At 44.4% G+C, this 22,317-nt stretch overlaps 1 long non-coding RNA gene across 1 annotated transcript in view; it reads left to right on the top strand.

Moving 5' to 3' along the window:
* Positions 1–12,207, top strand: part of LOC141107909 (uncharacterized) — a 229,975-nt gene extending 217,768 nt beyond the window's left edge. The window contains exon 3 of the long non-coding RNA XR_012235983.1: positions 12,149–12,207. This is a non-coding gene — a long non-coding RNA (uncharacterized lncRNA). The remainder of the gene's footprint in view (positions 1–12,148) is intronic.
* Positions 12,208–22,317: the final 10,110 nt, after the last annotated feature.

Raw genomic sequence — 22,317 nt, 5'->3', positions numbered from 1 at the left:
GTTAAAAAATTCCCGTGCATTTCTGCAAAATGCAAAATGCATCAAAAAACGCGCTAGTGTGAATGGAGCCTGAGGCTTGCCTGGCCTGGGACATTGTGAATGATATACCAGTGCGGCCCACTTGATGTCTTATTGCATGAGGAACTGTGTTGCAGAAGCTGCTGCCAAGGGGAGAGTGTCCTCACAAATTCTGTTTAGAGTTCTGGAGTATCCCAGACCTCCCAAACCCCATCAAAGTTAATCTGCAATAAACTTTAAAAAAAGGCAACTCCTAGACTGTTTCTGAGGAGTGGAAGCTGCTGTTTGCCTAGCTGTTGTCACACTAGCAGGAATAGAACCTGGGGCAAACTAGTGGCCCTTGCTGGGTGAGCGCTATAATACGAATCAAATACAATAACATTCGTGAGGTTACAGCTGTTGCTGTGCATATTTCATATGTTTTTATACATATATTAGATGAACTTGTATATATAATAATTATTTGTATATTGCTTACTTATGGTAATTAACCCCTTGCCACCCAGGCCAATTCTGACACTTCTCTCCTACATGTAAAAATCATAATTTTTTTTGCTAGAAAATACTTAGAACCCCCAAACTCCGCCTTACGCATGTTTCGTTATCAAACGTCTTCTGAAACGAAATGCACATAAGGCGGAGTCACTCACTGACATCATTTCCGGGTGTGATAGCGGTCAGTGAGCCTGTGGAACGCCGCTGGAGTGCACGCTGCAAGCGAGACACACCACAGGTCTGAAGCTGTCATTCCTCCTGTAGTTGTAGGACTTTGTGAGGAGTTTCCATAGTATGGAACATTTGTTTTAATTTTTTATTTCTTATTTTTACTTTTTTGTCTGTTTTAACTTTGGAATAAAAACATTTCCTTATTTAAATACTACACTATGGGAGCCCATATCTCATTTCTTGCATGAAAACCTTACCTATACTGGATATTGGAGAGAGCATTAGGAGAGGAGCACAGCTGGTTGATTTGGGTTTGGAGAAGGATCTTTTGCACACACAATTCGAACCAGCTGCAGGATATCTTTGGAAGGTCCATAGGAGCTGGATACCGGTTGGTAAAGTTGGAGCCTGGCTGCATGATTGGTGCATCAAGCCTATATGCTATGCGAGATACCCCTGTAGGGGTTACTGGGTCTGGTGAGTGGGGACCCAAGAGGGGGAGCACTTAACAGTCACCTGGATTTTGTTCCTGTGTATCGTCACCAAGCACTTAACTATCACATAAGACTTTGTTTGGATTGATTTTTTTAATGTATTTTTTGGACTTGGCACGTTACTTTTTTGGAGTCGTTTCATATAATTTCAACTATTCTTTAATATTTTATATTTGTCCTACACTTTTGGGACTATTTATTATTTTTATTGTTATTTGATTTATTTATTTTCATATACCTGTATTTTTGTTATTGTAGTAACATATTTTTTGTATTACTTCTAAACATTTATTTATATCTAGTTTATTTGGCAACCAAGTGAAGTTTGCAAAATTAGCACATGCACATTGGTAATTTATTAGGAATGCACTATTGGTATATGCACATTCAATAGTCACTATAGAAGCACTTAGCACCTAACAAGTGAACAGGGTGTCTGTCGCCTTTCATTATAGAGGTAGCGCCATTTACCATCATACTTGCACTATTATATATATTGTTTTAGCAGACACCCTAGGGAATAAAATTGCAACTTTTTATGTCACACGGTATTTGTGCGTTTTTTTTGTGGAAAAAAACTTTCATGAATAAGAAAAAAAAAATGCTAAAGTTAGCCCAATTTTTTTGTATAATGTGAAAGATGATGTTACGCCGAGTAAATAGATACCTAACATGTCACACGTTAAAATTTGCGCACACTTGTGGAATGGCGCCAAACTTCAGTACTTAAAAATCTTCATAAGCAACGCTTTTAAATTTTTTACAGGTTACATGTTTAGAGTTATAGAGGAGATCTAGAGCTAGAATTATTGCTCTCGCTCTAACGATTGTGGCGTATGTAACCTGTGTGTATCTGGCTCTGATACTAGCCAGTGCCTCACCAGCCACTGACCTCGCCGCATGTCTCTGATGTGTGTTAAATCTGAAGTTACATATCACAGAGGCCGGTATTGTGGTAATATTGAAGTTTATTGAGATTTCCATACATTAGAGGGTTCCATCATTATTGTTAAGTTATTGATCAGTAAGTTAGTGCTGCACTTTTCTTTGTGGTGTGGGAACACATAACGGTGCCTAGCAGCAAGCCTTTTGCTGTCAATTTTTTATTTTACCTCCATTAGTTTATTGTAAATATGAGTGTGGTGATTACCTTTATACTATCCATCGGCACGTGGCATTAATAAACATTGACAGATTTCAGTTGTACCCAACCAGGCCGCCCTCCCATGGAAAATGTGCCTGGCTGCTGAGTTCCCCCATCCCTGCACTCAGTGCACTGATTGGCATTGATAGGCAGCACTGATGGTAACTGGCTGACAGCATTGTTTGGCAGCACTGATAGGTGGCACTGATTAGCAGCACTGATTGGCACTAATTGGCAGCACTGATGGGCATTGATAGGTGGCACTGGTGGACACTGATTGGCAGAACTGATGGGCACTGATAAGCAACACTGATTGGCAGCACTGATGGGCACTAATTGGCAGCACTGATGGCCACTGATAGGTGCACTAATTGACAGCACTGATGGGCACTGATTGGCAGCACTGATAGGCGGCATTGATTGGCAGCACTGATGGCCACTGATAGGTAGCACTGTTGGGCATTAATTGGTACTGATAGGCACTGATTGGTGGCACTGATAGGCAGCAATGATTGGCACTAATAGGCAGCACTGATGGGCACTAATAGGCAGCACTGATTGGCACTGATGGGCAATGATTGGAAGCACTGATGGGCACTGATTGGCAGTACTGATGGGCACAAGAAAAAAGACCTCTCCTGCGCTCAGGTGTCCATGAACTGGATATGTGGTGCAGCCACCTATAGAAGTAATGCCTAGCGTCTTGCAGCACTCATTTGAACAATGGGTATTCAAGCTAAAAAAAAACAGAAAAGAAAGAGGGCGCACCAACCTAGTGCATTACCACTGATAAACTTTAATGCAGCATAAAAACAGTAAAAATTATACTCACAAACGAGCTAGTATAAATAGCTTTCAAAAGGGCGCAAAGGCGCTGTTTCTGTGGATCGACACCCCAGGACCTGTTGCTGAGAGGATAAGACCAGCGCATATGGCTGATGGCTTACGCGTTTCGGGGGATTTGCCTGCTTAGGCTCTGAAGAAAGGGGTGCTCCCCCGAAACGCGTAAGCCATCAGCCATATGCGCTGGTCTTATCCTCTCGGCAACAGGTCCTGGGGTGTCGATCCACAGAAACAGCGCCTTTGCGCCCTTTTGAAAGCTATTTATACTAGCTCGTTTGTGAGTATAATTTTTACTGTTTTTATGCTGCATTAAAGTTTATCAGTGGTAATGCACTAGGTTGGTGCGCCCTCTTTCTTTTCTGTTCTTCTTTTCAGTACTGATGGGCAGCACTGATGGGCACTGATTGGCAACATTTATGGACACTGACGCTCGGTTCACACATGGGCGGCACGACTTGCAGGTCGCCTCAGTGAGGCGACCTGCAAACGACTGCCGGGGCGACTTGCGAGACGACTTCTGCATAGAAGTCTATGCAAGTCGCCCCAAGTCGCCCCCAAAGTAATACAGGAACCTTTTTCTAAGTCGGAGCGACTTGCGTCGCTCCGATTAGAACGGTTCCATAGCACAGAACGGGAGGCGACTTGTCAGGCGACTAGGTCGCCTGACAAGTCGCCCCAGTGTGAACCGAGCCTGACAGGGGAGAGGAGGAGTTTCACATTGAGCAGATAGTGAGGATTGCAAGAGCTGCTCAGTGTGTGAACCTGTCAGGTAATGTAACTGCTTGCAGGGAAAAAGACCAGCTGCCAAAACTCAGCGGCAATGTCGGGGGTGGGTGGGACCTAGCAGCTATCAAACACCAGCCAATGGTTGGGCTGCTAAGGAAAGGGGCAGAGCCACATAAACGTAGCGGCCCATCCAGACCCCATCCCATTGGCTGGTGTTTGCTAGCTGTCTGGTCCTGCCCACCCCCGACATCACCACTGAGTTTTGACAGCTGGTCTTTCTCCCTGCAAGTCATTACATTCCCTAACAGTTTCACACACTGAGAGGTTCTTGCAAGCCTAACTATTAGCTCAATGTGATACTGTTTCACAGGCAGCATACACACTCTCTTGGATGCAGAATTTCACAGCAGTCCAGTGGGCAGCCCCCTGGCTGCACTAACAGGCACGGGGTGATTAGGGTGTGCCCAGGCACAACTGGCACACCCTGTGCGCACGCCTATGCCAGGTATTTCTATATGGTATGCCAGCCTCTCCTACCCTAAAGGGGAAAACATACAATTACATAGTAGGTGAGGTTGAAAAAAGACACAAGTCCAACCTATGTGTGTGATTATGTATCAGTATTACATTGTATATCCCTGTATATTGCGGTCATTCAGGTGATTATCTAATAGTTTCTTGAAGCTATCAATGCTCCCCGCTGAGACCACCGCCTGTGGAAGGGAATTCCACATCCTTGCCGCTCTTACAGTAAAGAACCCTCTACGTAGTTTAAGGTTAAACCTCTTTTCTTCTAATTGTAATGAGTGGCCACGAGTCTTATTAAACTCTCTTCTGCGAAAAAGTTTTATCCCTATTGTGGGGTCACCAGTACAGTATTTGTAAATTGAAATCATATCCCCTCTCAAGCGTCTCTTCTCCAGAGAGAATAAGTTCAGTGCTCGCAACCTTTCCTCATAACTAAGATCTTCCAGACCCTTTATTAGCTTTGTTGCCCTTCTTTGTACTCGCTCCATTTCCAGTACGTCCCTCCTGAGGACTGGTGCCCAGAACTGGACAGCATACTCCAGGTGCGGCCGGACCAGAGTCTTGTAGAGCGGGAGAATTACCGTTTTATCTCTGCATTTGATCCCCCTTTTAATGCATGCCAATATTCTGTTTGCTTTATTAGCAGCAGCTTGGCATTGCATGCCATTGCTGAGCCTATCATCTACTAGGACCCCCAGGTCCTTTTCCATCCTAGATTCCCCCAGAGGTTCTCCCCCCCAGTGTATAGATTGCATTCATATTTTTGCCACCCAAATGCATTATTTTACATTTTTCTACATTGAACCTCATTTGCCATGTAGTCGCCCACCCCATTAATTTGTTCAGGTTTTTTTGCAAGATTTCCACATCCTGCGGAGAAGTTATTGCCCTGCTTAGCTTAGTATCGTCTGCAAATACAGAGATTGAACTGTTTATCCCATCCTCCAGGTCGTTTATGAACAAATTAAATAGGATTGGTCCCAGTACAGAACCCTGGGGAACCCCACTACCCACCCCTGACCATTCTGAGTATTCCCCATTTATCACCACCCTCTGAACACGCCCTTGTAGCCAGTTTTCAATCCATGTACTCACCCTATGGTCCATGCCAACGCACCTTATTTTGTACAGTAAACGTTTATGGGGAACTGTGTCAAATGCTTTTGCAAAATCCAGATACACCACGTCTACGGGCCTTCCTTTATCTAGATGGCAACTCACCTCCTCATAGAAGGTTAATAGATTGGTTTGGCAAGAACGATTCTTCATGAATCCATGCTGATTACTGCTAATGATATCATTCTTATTACTAAAATCTTGTATATAGTCCCTTATCATCCCCTCCAAGAGTTTACATACTATTGATGTTAGGCTAACTGGTCTGTAAACCCTTTCTAGGACCTTTGCCCTTCGCAGACCATAAACCCAGAAGACTTAAACCCCAGCTACTTATAAAGGGGCACCCCACATTACTAATCCACCTAAGAGTAGGAGCAACCCATAAGGCTGGGTTCACACTTGAGCACGCAGCGGCTCACAGCAGGAGTCCTGTGTGTCTTCATTCATCATTTCAGGTCCGATTTCAGCTCGAATTTTGGGCTAAATTTGGACCTGAAATGGACCAGAAGATGCACAGGGCTCCTGTGCAATTCATACTGGAGCCACTGCAGAGATGTGTGAACCGGCTTCATAGAGAGCTGAACAAAATATTACAGCGCACACATACAAAAATGACATTTAACTCCTGTAAGGCTATTTTAAAATACATGAACATTTTCAAAAAATATGGGGATTTGCTCACACCATATGGCTATATGGTGCTTAAGCCCACTTACTGCGTCAAAGTACCCCATTATCAGTGGGTCCTACACTATTCATAGAATGCTGCACCATCTTTATTGCAATTTTTAGGGTGTGCCCCCCAAGTATTTGTTTGCCTATTGTACGGATCCTGACCAGACCCCTTGGGATGGAGTCCCCCACCATTACTTCTTATTGGTGTCCACCTGTGTTATAGGAGGAGTCCTTTATTTCTCCCATTTAGAGGAGTGTATGTCTCCCATGGTTCAGAGAATCAGGATCTTCCATTCTATGAATAGTGTAGGACCCACTGATAATGGGGTACGCAGTAAGTGGGCTAAAGCACCATATAGCCACATGGTGTGACCAAATCCTCATATTTTTTGAAAATGTTCAGGTGTTTTAAATAGCCTTGCAGGAGTTAAATGTCATTCTTTTGTATTTGTGCGCTGTAATGTTTTGTTCTGTTTGTATGGTCTTATGGCTACAACATCTTTAATGCATTTTTTAGGGTGTGCCCCCCAAGTATTTGTTTGTCCATAGACAGTAGGGATGGGCAAACGGTTTGGCCCGAGCATAAGTTCAGGCCGAACTTTGGTTCTTCGGATGTTCTGCGAACACTGAACAATATGCGGTGTTGGGGGCAAATTCGAATGCCGCCGGAACACTGTTAAAGTCTATGAGACACTAACATGAAAAATCAAAAGTGCTTATTTTAAAGGCTTATATGCAAGTTATTGTTATAAAATGTGTTTGGGGACCCGGCTCCTGCCCCAGGGGACATGTATCAATGCAAACATGTTTTTTAAAAACGGCAGTTTTTTCGAGAGCAGTCATTTTTTTTAATGCTTAAAGTGAAACAATAAAAATGAAATATTCCTTTAAATATTTACCTGGGGGGTGTCCATAGTATGCCTGTAAAGTGGCGCATTTTTCCCATGTTTAGAACAGTACCACAGCAAAATGACATTTCTAAAGGAAAAAAGTAATTTAAAACTGATCGCGACTGTAATGAATTGTCGGCTCTCAGCAATATAGATAAAACTCATTGAAAACAAGAGCATGGGATCCACCCCCAATCCATTACCAGGCCCTTTGGATCTGGTATGAATATTAAGGGGAACCCCGAACCAAAATTTAAAAAAAAATTGCGTGGGGGTCCCCCTAAAATCCATACCAGGCCCTTCGGGTCTGATATGGATTTTAAGGGGAACCCTGCACCAAAATTTTAAAACAAATGGCGTAGGGGTCCCCGCCAAAATCCATACCAGACCCTTATCTGAGCACGCAACCTGGCAGGCCGCAGGAAAAGAGGGGGGACGAGAGAGCGCCCCCCCTCCTGAACCATACCAGGCCACATGCCCTCAACATGGTGAGGGTGCTTTGGGGTAGCCCCCTCAAAGCACCTTGTCCCCATGTTGATGGGGACAAGGGACTCATCCCCACAACCCTTGCCCAGAGGTTGTGGGGGTCTGCAGGCAGAGGGCTTATCGGAATCTGGAAGCCACCTTTAACAAGGGGACCCCAAGATCCCGGCCTCCTCCCTTTGTGAAATGGTAACGGGTACAAATGTACCCCTACCATTTCACAAAAAAAGTGTCAAAATGTTAAAAAAGACACAGCTTGGGGACAAGTCCTTAATAAAAAAAGTAAAAAAATAAAAATGTCCCACGATGTCCATTCATCTTCTTCTCTCACGCCGCCCGGACCGAAAAAGAAAAAAAAATTAGCCACCGATCCACCTCCATGGGAGACTCCCTGCCATCTGATGCTTCTTGGCTTGTAATGGCTCTTATATAACTGAGGGTGGGGCCACCCTGAGCTCCATGCATGCGTGGCGCAGGTGCACGGCCACCGAATCCTAAGCTGCCGAGGAAGCCCCCGCCCCTCGCATACGTACAGCTGTGGGGCGGGAAATCCTCCGGAATCGCTCGGGCAGATTCGGCTCTTCTCCGAACATGCCCAAGCTCTTTCTCTTCCGCGGTGATCCCCACTGGCCCTCCTCCCCGATCCAAGGAACTGAAATCAAGTCATGTAGGATTTTTACCTGCTCCTTCCCTGCACCACTCTGCATTGAAAAAATTCTGTGCTCTCCACCCTAGCCCCCTGACACCTCAGCCCTCCTAATGCCCCAGCCCTCCTGACATCCACCCCCCAGATGCCCTCCTGACACCCAGCGCTACTGACACCCACCCCTCCTGACACCCAGCCCTATTGACACCCAGCCCCCTGATGCCCTCCTGACACCCACCCCCCTGATGCCCTACTGACACCCAGCCCTACTGACACCCACCCCCCTGGTGCCCTCCTGACACTCAGCCCCCCTGATGCCCTCCTGGCACCCACCCCCCTGATGCCCTCATGACACCCAGCCCTCCTTACACCCACCCCCTGATGCCCTCCTGACACACAGCCCCCCTGATGCCATCCTGATACTCCAGCCCTTCTAATGCCCCAGCACCATGCCCAGCTGTCCTGATCCCACTGTACTGTACCCTCCTGACCTTCCAGTACTGTGCTCTCCTGACCCCTCTGCACTGTGCCCCCCTGACCCCCCTATACCTTGCCCTTCTGACCCCAGTACTGCCTACTAATGACCTCAGTGCACTGCTCTGCCTACTACTGACCTCTGTACACTGCCCTACAGCCTACTGACCTCTGTACATTGCCCTGCATACTACTAACCTCTGTAGACTGCCCTACATCCTACTGACCTCTGTACACTGCCCTACCTACTACTGACCTCTGTACACTGCCCTACCTACTACTGACCTCTGTACACTGCATGATGATATACATCGACACAATGGCAAGGCTGTGCAAATGGGTGTACCTGTACATCCCCTTTAAGACGCGGCATTGTGGGGGTGCGCAGGTCCCGCGATTGTGTCACAGAGCGGCAGAACGGGGAGATGCTTATGTAAACAAGGCATTTCCCTGTTCTGCCTAGTGACATGACAGGGATCTACTGCTCCCTCTTATCAGAAGCAGTGATCGCTGTCATGTCAGTGGTAGCCCATCCCCCTACAGTTAGCATCACTCCCTAGGACACACTTAACCCCTTGATCGCCCCCTAGTGTTTAACCCCTTCTCTGCCAGTGTCATTTATACAGTAATCAGTGCATTTTTATAGTACTGATTGCTGTATAAATGACAATGGTCCCAAAATATTGTCAAAATAGTCCGATGTGTCTGCCATAATGTCGCAGTCCCAATAAAAATCGCAGATCACCGCCATTACTAATGCGCAAACCGATCAATATACGCTTATTGCGATTTTTTTTTTTACCAAAAATATGTGGAAGAATACATATCAGCCTAAACTGAGAAAGAAATGTGTTTTTTTTTATATATTTTTTGGGGATATTAATTATAGCAAAAAGTAAAAAATATTGCTTTTTTTTCAAAATTGTCACTCTTTTTATGTTTATAGCTAAAAAATAAAACCCGCAGAGGTGATCAAATACCACCAAAAGAAAGCTCTATTTGTGGGAAAAAAAGGACGTCAATTTTGTTTGGGTGCAATGTTGCACGACCGCGCAATTGTCAGTTAAATCGACGCAGTGCCATATCGCAAAAAGTGCTCTGGTCAGGAAGGGGGTAAATTCTTCCGGGGCTGAAGTAGTTTATTAAATCCACAAGGTCTGTTTTTACCACTAATATTCCTTTATATTGGCTTTTAAAATTTACAAATGCAGCAATTTAGAATGTGGATGAAAGGTTTAGCACTGGGAAACACTTTTTGAAACATAAAAAGTGCATTTTATATACAACTACATAGATCAGACCAAAATGAGGGACAAATGAGGGGGAAAGAGGGACATCCTACTGACCTCTGTACACTGCTCTACATCCTACTGACCTCTGTAGACTGCCCTACATCCTACTGACCTCTGTACACTGTCCTACCTACTACTGACCTCTGTACACTGCCCTACATCCTACTGACCTCTGTACACTGCCCTACCTACTACTGACCTCTGTACACTGCCCTACATCCTACTGACCTCTGTACACTGCCCTACCTACTACTGACCTCTGTACACTGCCCTACATCCTACTGACCTCTGTACACTGCCCTACCTACTACTGACCTCTGTACACTGCCCTACATCCTACTGACCTCTGTACACTGCCCTACCTACTACTGACCTCTGTACATTGCCCTACCTACTACTGACCTCTGTACACTGCCCTACATCCTACTGACCTCTGTACACTGCCCTACCTACTACTGACCTCTGTACACTGCCCTACCTACTACTGACCTCTGTACACTGCTCTACATACATACTACTGACCTCTGTACACTGCCCTACATACTACTGACCTCTGTACACTGCCCTACATACTACTGACCTCTGTAGACTGCTCTACATACTACTGACCTCTGTACACTGCCCTACATACTACTGACCTCTGTAGACTGCTCTACATACTACTGACCTCTGTACACTGCCCTACATACTACTGACCTCTGTACACTGCCCTACATACTACTGACCTCTGTACACTGCCCTACATCCTACTGACCTCTGTACACTGCCCTACATCCTACTGACCTCTGTACACTGCCCTACATACTACTGACCTCTGTACACTGCCCTACCTACTACTGACCTCTGTACACTGCCCTACATACTACTGACCTCTGTACACTGTCCTACATACTACTGACCTCTGTACACTGCCCTACCTACTACTGACCTCTGTACACTGTCCTACATACTACTGACCTCTGTACACTGCCCTACCTACTACTGACCTCTGTACACTGTCCTACATACTACTGACCTCTGTACACTGCCCTACCTACTACTGACCTCTGTACACTGTCCTACATACTACTGACCTCTGTACACTGCCCTACCTACTACTGACCTCTGTACACTGTCCTACATACTACTGACCTCTGTACACTGCCCTACCTACTACTGACCTCTGTACACTGTCCTACATACTACTGACCTCTGTACACTGCCCTACCTACTACTGACCTCTGTACACTGTCCTACATACTACTGACCTCTGTACACTGCCCTACATACTACTGACCTCTGTACACTGTCCTACCTACTACTGGCCTCTGTACACTGCCCTACATACTACTGACCTCTGTACACTGTCCTACCTACTACTGACCTCTGTACACTGCCCTACCTACTACTGACCTCTGTACACTGTCCTACATACTACTGACCTCTGTATGCTGCTTGACCTACTACTTACACTGGCCAGAAATCAGAGCAGATAGCCAGGCCTGAAACTAGTCAAAATCAGCCTGCAGTAGCAGATGTTCTGTTTTCATGATGAACTCCGGCATCAGATTTGTGGAGATGACCAACTCCCCAGGCATGAAATATAATGTGAATGAAAGTGAATGCAGAGTTTCTCACTGAAGCTATATTTTAAGATAGGCTAAGTTTATATTTTTACAATGACATTAGTTTTAGTAGATTTTTCTAGGTTTTCTTCATGCTGTCTTTACTTATAATTGGGGGGCTTGATAGGAAATTTCTTTAAAAAAAGGGGGGGCGCTGCATCCTGGTGATCTTTGATCTCTTCAATGTTGTCCAGGTAGATCTCCATCTCTCAAAGGTTGCCTATCCCTGCCCTAGGCAGATGATCCATGATTTACAGGCACCGCCCCACAGTGTGGTGAAAACCAATCAGAGATAAGGGCTGTGTGGACATGGAGCAGTTGGTTTGTGGTCGGTATTTCACATTTCCTTTTTAGATTAAAGCCCATAGAAAATGATATAAAAGTCAGTCTGTGAAGATTCCTCGGCATAGTAAAGTCCGTCTACATATCAGGTACGGGGGCTGGAGAGGGACACACTATAATGTATTGTAATATTGCCATGTCTTTGTGTTTCATGTTATTATTCCAGTTGGTGTCAGTCACTCATAGCTTATTATCATTTTATAGGTCTTCATTGTGCCTCTCCTACTACCTAACAGGATACAAGATAGGATACAAGGGTGGTGAGTAACTTCGTCATTTTTATGTTTTCTTTAACATACACTATATTGTCAAAAGTATTGGGACGCCTGCCTTTACACACACATGAACTTTAATGTCATCCCAGTCTTCGTCTGTAGGGTTCAATATTGAGTTGGCCCACCCTTTGTAGCTATAACAGCTTCAACTCTTCTGGGAAGGCCGTCCACAAGGTTTAGGAGTGTGTCTATGAGAATGTTTGATCATTCTTCCAGAAGCACATTTGTGAGGTCAGGTACTGATGTGCACCCTTAATGGATGGGCCGCCCCTGCTATCGGGTTGAGGTTAGGACTCTGTGCATGCCAGTCAAGTTCCTCCACCCCAAACTCGCTCATCCGTGTCTTTGTGGACCTTGCTTTGTGCACTGGTGCGCAGTCAAGTTGGAACAGGAAGGGGCCATCCCCAAACTGTTAACACCGTTTTGGGAGCATGAAATTGTCCAAAGTATCTTGGTATGCTGACGCCTTAAGAGTTCCCTGGAATTAAGGGGCAAAGCCCAACCTCTGAAAAACAACCCCAAACCGTAATCCCCCCTCCACCAAATGATTTGGATCAGTGCACAAAGCAAGGTCCATAAACACACGGATGAGCGAGTTTGAGGTGGAGGAACTTGACTGGCCTGCACAGAGTCCTGACCTCAACCCGACACCTGTGGGATGATTTAGAGTGGAGACTACGAGCCAGGACTTCTCATCCAACATCAGTGCCTGATCTAACAAATCCACTTCTGGAATAATGGTCAAACGTTCCCATAGACACACTCCTAAACCTTGTGGAAAGCCTTCCCAGAAGAGTTGAAGCTGTTATAGCTGCAAAGGGTGGACCAACTCAATATTGAACCCTACGGACTAAGACTGGGATGCCATTAAAGTTCATGTAAAGGCAGGCGTCCCAATACTTTTGACAGTTTAGTATATGTTAAATCTGATCTCCTAGCAAACAGCTAAATACACAAATGAAGTCTACATATATGGGAGCTATTTCAGCATCTAAAGGATCTATCCATCCAGTCCTGATATAGACACAGCCATCCCGCACAGTTACAGGTAAAGATTACAGCGGTGTCTTCTCTCTACCCCCAGCATACTCACTGAACAGTAAAAGAGCATTTGCTCTTGTAGATGTTGATGTCATTTGTTGGATCTCTCCTCCTATCAGTATGGTACTTGTAGGCACTTTTGCATGCAGAACACATGACTAGTTCCCAGTCTGAGTGCGGCTGTATAAGAGATTAATACCAAGTCAAATTCAGGTATTTTTACTTATCATATACAACAAATACATTTCATGGCGTGGTAATAAATATACAACTGCATAACGTAATAACTAGAACCAAAACTTTTTTTTTAGTTTTGGATGGAGTGGAGAGGGATTAGAACCCCTGTCAGTTTTTATTTCTGTCTGTGTCCCCATTAGGGACATTCCCCCTCTCTATTTGTCCTGTTTACCATTATCATCGAAAGTAAAAGAAAATCTAGAATTTTGGGTTGACATCAGAACAATAATAGAGGGGAAATCTTCCAATGAGGACACTAGTTCTGGTGACCCCCCGGGGTTCATTCATTTTTACACAGATTGTATAATATATGGTTCAAGTTACACACATATCATTTTACATGTTTTATACCTTTAATCCCATTAGGTCATTCTTTTTACAGAGAATGTATCATTTTAACAATGGTGATTATGATTATTATTGTCGTTAGTACTATCATTTCTGTGTAATTATTTTGACACTCTCATTACTATTGACTATATGGTTTTAATTATGACCCCGTGTAGGGGATATTGTATCGATATCAGATTGATATGAAAATCTTATGTTCTTTCTAGCCCTGATGAAGGGCGCACTTAGACCCCTGAAACGCATTGGCTAATTTTTGATGTATCTGTAACTTTTAGCAGTGGTGTGCCGCTTTGATTTCAACTCTTTTTACATCACAGGTTTTTATTGCTGTCTGTGCCCCCGTTAGGGAAATTCATCCTCTATTTGTCCTGTTTACTGTTATCATCAAAAGTAAAGGTAAAATAAAGACCAGAATTTGGGTTGACACCAGAACAGTAATAGAGGGGAAATCTTCCAATGAGAACACAAGTTCTAATGACCCTGGTGACACCCCGGGATTCATTCACTTTGGAGGGACTTCTTCTCACTTTCTGTTTTGGCTATGGGACAGGAAGTAAAAAGAAATCTCCCCTATGGGACATAGATGGCAAAAAAACTTACAGGGGTTATGCTCCTCCGTTACTCTATCCAAAATGAAAGAACATTTTGTCTTTAGTTGTACTTTAAAGTAGCATTTCAGTCAAACCTTAACTACTCTTAAAAATACACCCTCCCCCCTCCTAACACCTATTGTGACTAACCTATGTAAGAAAGATCTACATACTTACCTATATTCAGGCTGTTTCATTCCAGTTTCCAGTGGTGGCTGTAGGGGAATGGAGAGAGCGCTCCAACAATGACTGGGAATGCCTGAGCAGTGATGTCACCTATAGGCTAACTGTGGCCCATCCTTGTCGGCACTCCCTCCTCTCCCCTGCAGTTGGTGCTGGTTAACAGAGTGGAGCCAATCATGTGACCTGAAAATAGGTAAGTATACAGATCTTTTCATACATAGGTTAGTCAGAATAGGTGTTAGGGGGGGTATTTTTAAGAGTAGTTAGGGATTGACCATTCTGAGGGTGCTCTGCTCCAGTCACATGACCTCCCCAGCGGCCGGCTTCAGTGAAGAGGAGTTACAATGGCTGCAGAGCCTGGACAATGACATCACCCATATTCTTACTATGGAGCATCCATTGTCTGTTATCCTTCCTCTATACTGAAGTCAGCATGGGAGTTTTTCTTGTAACCAGGGCAGAGCATCCTCAGAATAGGTAAGTACACACATCCTTCCTTTACAGGGTGGTGGGCATAGGGCTTAGAATGGGGGAGGGAGCAGGTTTAAGTATAGTTGGTATTTAACTGGAATTCCACTTTAAGGTGGAACAGGTGGTCCGGTGGAACAGGTGGTCCGTTTTCATCTGATCTCCCCACAGAGGAGAGTGGAGATCTGACAGGTCCGTCTCTGCACAGTGAGCGGAGACGGACCTGTCATCCGCCCACTCAGCAGTGATCAGTGGAACGATCCCTGCTGAGAAAGCGGAGTCCGTGAAAATGGATCCGCATGTGTGAAAGGGGCCTTAGTCTTTCAACAATGTAAAACGTCACTCTGCAGGATTTACCTGTCAGGAATGTGAACCTTGTCTCCAGTTGTTGTGGATCTAAAAACACCTGACAGTTTCCCAGGAGAACTTTATGAAAGACAACTGGAGATGACTGAAGCTACATTCACACCTAATGGGGTGTACACAGGGTCGGACTTTTCGACCGGACTGGTCTGACGGACGCTGACGGACCAAATCCGGCGGACAATCCGATCGTGTGTGGGCTTCACCGGACCTTCAGCGGACTTTTCCAGTCGCAAATCTGACGGACTTTAGATTTGGAACATGCTTCAAATCTTTACGTCGTAACTCCACCAAACCCAGAAATCCGCTCGTCTGTATGCTAGTCCGGACATAAACCGACGCTAGGGCAGCTTTTGGCTACTGGCTATCAACTTCCTTATTTTAGTCCGGTGTACGTCATCACGTACGAATCCGTCGGACTTTGGTTGATCGTGTGTAGGCAAGTCCGTTCGTTAGAAAGTCCGTCGGAAGTCTGTCGAAAGACCGCTGGAAAGTTTGTCGGACCAGTCCGGTCGAAAAGTCCGCCCATGTGTACAGGGCATAAGTGTCACATTTTCAAGTGTTTTTTTGGAGCAAACTTGCACATTTTTGCAGCTTTTGTCAGGAATTTTAGAACTAAAAGGTGCGCCGCTGAAAAAGGGGCGGAGAGATGCTGTTTGAGCAGAAAACGAGAATTAATATGCAAAAAATGATTAGTTAAACCCACAAGTGCTTTTTTTACCACTACTATTCCTTCATACTTTGAAATTAACAAATGCAACAATTTAGAAATGGGATGAAAAGTTTAACACTGTAAAACACTTTTTGATAGACAAATAATGCACTTTTAATACAGGTATATACATCAGACTAAAATCAGGAAAAAATGAGAGGGACAGAAGGACAGTTTTTTCAGATCAGTGATTTTTAGCGGGGCTGCCGACAGATTGGACACCTAACTGACATTTTTGACACTTTTTTGGGAACCAGTGACATTATAACAGTAATCAGTGCTAAAAATATGCACTGTTATTGTACTAAGGACGCTAGCATGGAAGGGGTTAACATCAGGGGCGATCAAGTGTGTTTCCTGTTTGTGTTTTCTAACTGTATGGAGGACTGTGTGACTGGGGAAACACACAGATCCATCTTCCTGCATAGCAGAAAAACAGGATCTGTGTGATCTCCCCTGTCAGAACGGAGATTTGCCTTGTTTACACAGGCAGATTCCCGTTCTGCCACTGCGGGGAATGATCACGGATGGTCTGCGGATATCGAGTCCACCGGACCTGCTGATTGGCTCTCCCGCTGGCCACAAAAGCGAGTTCCTGAGCCGACGTACAGCTACTGCGATTTGCGGGAACGAGCCACCTTGCCGCAGTAAAATGACGGCGGCTGGTCAGCAAGTGGTTAAAGTGGAAGTTTAGCCAAAAAATAACCAACTCTAAATTTACTGGCAACCACAATCTAAGACTAATCTCTCTAACCCTGTAATGCAAAAATCGCTATAGATACCTTTTCTGCAGCCGATCCAGTCCGGTCACCACCGGCAGATACTGTGTGGAAGAGACAGCTGACAATGGCTGGGAAATGCCTGAGAAGTGGCGTCACCCAAAGAGTTACTATGGGGCTTCTGTTGTCGGCTATCTCTCCTGCACATGCCTACACAGAGAAGCCACCGCTGACAGCTCAGCGTGGGATCGGACCAGAACGGCTGCAGAAAAAGGCATGTATAGCAATTTTTTTTTACAAGGTTAGATAGATTAGTCTTATGCCCCGTACACACGGTCGGATTTTCCGACGGAAAATGTGTGATAGGACCTTGTTGTCGGAAATTCCGACCGTGTGTAGGCTCCATCACACATTTTCCATCGGATTTTCCAACACACAAAGTTTGAGAGCTTGCTATAAAATTTTTCGGAATTTCCGATCGTGTGTACACAAATCCGACACACAAAGTGCCACGCATGCTCAGAATAAATAAAGAGATGAAAGCTATTGGCTACTGCCCCGTTTATAGTCCCGACGTACGTGTTTTACATCACCACGTTCAGAACGATCAGATTTTCCGACAACTTTGTGAGACTGTGTGTATGCAAGACAAGTTTGAGCCAACATCCGTCGGAAAAAATCCTAGGATTTTGTTGTCGGAATGTCTGATCAATATCCGACCGTGTGTACGGGGCATTAGATTGTGGATTTAGAATTAGTTTTTGGCTGAACTTCTACCTTGAAGTGGATGTAAACCAGATTCATGAAATTTGAGCAGGGCACATCTATCTGTAGTGTTTTCTTATCTCTCTCCATAGCACTAAGTCCAGTAGCTGTCTCTTGCTCCGTAGCTCTGTTATCAGCCTGATAACTTCTCACACATTCTCCGAGACGGAAGATAGACGTGTGTGTCGGGGGAGGTTGCTATAAATAGATTAGCAGTCAGCTTGCCGTCTCAGAGCAGACCTCTACACATTCCTTTCTTCCTTTGCCTATGAGGAGAGGGGGGTGTGCCTTTCCTCCAATCAGCTGTCTTGGCTGTATGCTAATAATCCACTCCCAGTGCTAACCAGGAATAGAAAAACTTTAAAAGGAAGAGCATTTTCTTAAGGATATATACAGATTAAGACTGCAGATATACAGTACATGTAAAACTTATATGGGGAGATTTGTTTCATCTCTGTGTATCATCTGAGGCTGTTCACTTCACTGGGTGTATGTGAGGGTTTACATCCACTTTAAAGTGGTAGTAAACCGCGAAAAAAAAAAAACAACACAAAAAAACTGCAAGACAATAGCATAATGTACTATGAAATGTATTATGAAACACTTCCCTTAGAACGAAGCCCTGCAGCAGCACCCGGTCACCGCTGAGGGAGCTGACATGTTCCCTCTGCATTTTTTCCAGGATCGCTGGCTCCTGCGCTGTGAGTGGCTGGAGCCGCAATGACGTCACATTGCATGCGCGCGGGAGCCCTCTGTTCCAGCAAGTTCCGGCAGGATACGCCGGACCTGAAGAGTGCATGCGCCTCTGACATCAGCAGCTGCATGCAGGGTCAATATCTCCTAAACCCTGCAGGTTTAGAAAATATTCTTTTTACCTACAGGTAAGCCTTATTACAGGCTTACCTGTAGGTAAAAATGTCCAAGCGGGGGATACAACCGTTTTAACCACTTCTGGACCGCCCGCCATCATTATACGGCGGCTCTTTGAAGAGGGATATCGTTGTTATGGCAGCAGCTAGCTTCCATATCCCAGGTATCCTCTTCTTCAGCGGGCAGTCCGCTTTCAGATAAAAGTGGTCTTTGCGGCAGAATCGGCATAAAATCACTTTTATTGGTGGCGGGAAAAGGCCCCCCCTAGCCTCCTGCCTCTCTCTGGTGCCCTCCGTCTCTTACTGGAGCTGCCGACAGCAGCGGAGGCGATCGCATCTGTTCTCCTGTTAGGTATGGAGATGAGTGGGGGAAGATGGCCCCCACCCGTCTCCATAACATTTCAGGGCGGAAGCGACGTCAAAATGTCACTTCCGTCATTTTTCATATGACATTTAATTATTTTTTTTGTTTATTGCATTTAAAGCCCCATACATACTATCAGATTTTCTGCTGATTTTTGTCTTCAGATTTACCAAAACCATGTAGTGCAAGGGCCTGTCTGATTGCATACAAATTGAAACTCCTAAGGTTTGACCTCATATTATATGGTTTTGGTAAATCTGAAGACAATCAGCAGAAAATCTGATAGTGTGTATGGGGCTTTAGTGTAAATATGAGATCTGAGGTCTTTTTGACCCCAGATCTCATATTTAAGAGGTCCTGTCATGCTTTTTTTCTATTACAAGGGATGTTTCCTTGTGTCACTTTTATGCCCCGTACACACGGTCGGACATTGATCGGACATTCCGACAACAAAATCCTAGGATTTTTTCCGACGGATGTTGGCTCAAACTTGTCTTGCATACACACAGTCACACAAAGTTGTCGGAAAATCCGATCGTTCTGAACGTGGTGACGTAAAACACGTATGTCGGGACTATAAACAGGGCAGTAGCCAATAGCTTTCATCTCTTTATTTATTCTGAGCATGCGTGGCACTTTGTGCGTTGGATTTGTGTACACATGATCGGAAATTCCGACAACAGATTTTGTTGTCGGAAAATTTTATAGCCAGCTCTCAAACTTTGTGTGTCGGAAAATCCGATGGAATGTGTGTGATGGAGCCTACACACGGTCGGAATTTCTGACAACAAAGTCCTATCGCACATTTTCCGTCCGAAAATCCGACCGTGTGTACGGGGCATTATTCCTTGTAATAGGAATAAAAGTGACACTATTTTTTTTTTGGCGTTCAACTCTGATTTTATTGAAAATTTTTCAAATTTACATGACAAAAACATTATCAACATCCTTTATGTAATGATAAAAAACATACCACTTTACAATAATGTATAAAACATAGGACATATTACATATAAACATATGCCAACACTCTGCAGGAGCCCCTACGAAAAGGGAGAGAAGAAAAAAAAAAAGAAAAGAGATAGAGAGAAAAGGAGGAAATAACACTAGAGACAGTATACTCATCAATATTATTATTATTATTATTATTCAGGATTTATATAGCGCCAACAGTTTACGCAGCGCTTTACAATGTAAAAGGGAGACAATACAGTTATAATACAATAAAATACAAGAGGATTAAGAGGGCCCTGCTCAGAAGAGCTTACAATCTAATAGGGTGGGGCAGGTGGTACAAAAGGTTATAACTGTGGGGAATGAGCTGATGGAAGTGGTAGACGATTAGTTGGAGTCGTGATAGGCTTTCCTGAAGAGATGAGTTTTCAGGGATCGCCTGAAGGTAGTAAGAGTAGGGGATAGCCGGATAGATGGAGCTAGCGAGTTCCAGAGGATGGGAGAGGTTCTGGAGAAATCCTGGAGACGAGCATGGGAGGAGAAGATGAGAGAGCTTGATAGCAGGAGGTCTTAAGAAGAGCGGAGAGGTCGATTTGGGTGATATTTGGAGACAAGATTGGTGATGTAGCTCGGGGCAGAGTTGTGAATGGCTTTGTATGTTGTGGTTAGTATTTTGAATTCAATTCGCTGGGTGATTGGGAGCCAGTGTAGGGATTGGAGTAGAGGGTTGGCAAACACTGAGCGGTTGGTAAGGTGGATAAGTCTGGCAGCAGCATTCATGATAGACTGAAGAGGGGATAGCCTATGGAGAGGTAGGCCAATGAGAAGGGAGTTGCAATAGTCAAGCTCATATGTTATAAAGAAACACATTGTGATACAGTTTAGACCATTCAGATTTTTAAACCCTAAGAAGAATAACCCTGCCTTATCTTCTTTCGCCAACTAGATAAAATATATACACACACAAAACACAACGACACTAAACAAACTATATATATATATATATATATATATATATTATACAGTATCTGACAAAAGTGAGTACACCCCTCACATTTTTGTAAATATTTTATTCTATCTTTTCATGTGACAACACTGAAGAAATGACACTTTGCTACAATGTAAAGTAGTGAGTGTACAGCTTGTATAACAGTGTAAATTTGCTGTCCCCTCAAAATAATTCAACACACAGCCATTAATGTCTAAACCGCTGGCAACAAAAGTCAGTACACCCCTAAGTGAAAATGTCCAAATTGGGCCCAATTAGCCATTTTCCCTCCCCGGTGTCATGTGACTCGTTAGTGTTACAAGGTCTCAGGTGTGAATGGGGAGCAGGTGTGTTAAATTTGGTGTTATTACTCTCCCTCTCTCATACTGGTCACTGGAAGTTCAACATGGTATCTCATGGCAAAGAACTCTCTGAGGATCTGAAAAAAAGAATTGTTGCTCTACATTAACCGCTTGCTGACCGCCTCACGCAGATATACTGCGGCAGAAGGGCTCGTACAGGCAGAATCACGTGCCTGTATGTTCCCCTTTAAGAGGCGGCCAGCGCGCGGCAAGCTCCATGAGTCCGGTCGCGGGTCCTGCGGACTCGATCGCCGCAGGGATACCCGCGATCGCCTCACGGGGAGGAAGAACGGGGAGATGCTAATGTAAACAAGCATCTCCCCATTCTGCCTAGTGACTGTGTCACTGTTCTCTGCTCCCTGTCATCGGAGCAAAGATCAGTGACGTGTCACACACAGCCATGCCCCCCAGTTAGAAACACGCCCCTAGGACACACTTAATCCCTACACTGCCACCTAGTGGTTAACCCCTTCACTGCCAATGTCATTTACACAGGAATCAGTGCATTTGTATAGCACTGATTGCTGTATAAATGACAATGGTCCCAAAAATGTGTCAAAAATGTCCGATGTGTCCGCTATAATGTCACAGTCACGATAAAAATTGCTGATCGCCGCCATAAAAAAAAAAAAATTATTAATAAAAATGCCATAAAACTATCCCCTATATTGTAAACACTTTAACTTTTGCGCAAACCGATCTATTTTTTTTTTTTTACCAAAAATATGTAGAAGAATACGAATCGGTCCAAACTGAGGAAAAAAAAATGTTTTTATATATTTTTGGGGGATATTTATTATAGCAAAAAGTAAAAAATAATGCGTTTTTTTTCAAAATTGTTGCTCTTTTTTTGTTTATAGCGCAAAAAATAAAAACCTCAGGGATGATTAAATACCATCAAAAGAAAGCTCTATTTGTGGGAAAAAAAGGACGTCAGTTTTGTTTGGGAGCCACGTCGCACAAAAGCGCAACTGCCAGTTAAAGTGACGCAGTGCCGAATCGCAAAAAGTGCTCTAGTCAGGAAGGGGGTAAATTTCTTCCAGGGCTGAAGTGGTTAAGATGGTCTAGGCCTTAAGAAGATTGCCAAGACCCTGAAACTGAGCTGCAGCACAGTGGCCAAGACCATACAGCG

This window comes from Aquarana catesbeiana, linkage group LG09, assembly GCF_042186555.1.
Source record: "Aquarana catesbeiana isolate 2022-GZ linkage group LG09, ASM4218655v1, whole genome shotgun sequence".
In the NCBI taxonomy this organism is placed as follows: Eukaryota; Metazoa; Chordata; class Amphibia; order Anura; family Ranidae; genus Aquarana; species Aquarana catesbeiana.
Note: the sequence above shows the minus strand (reverse complement) of the source record. Positions and strands in the feature narration are given on the sequence as shown.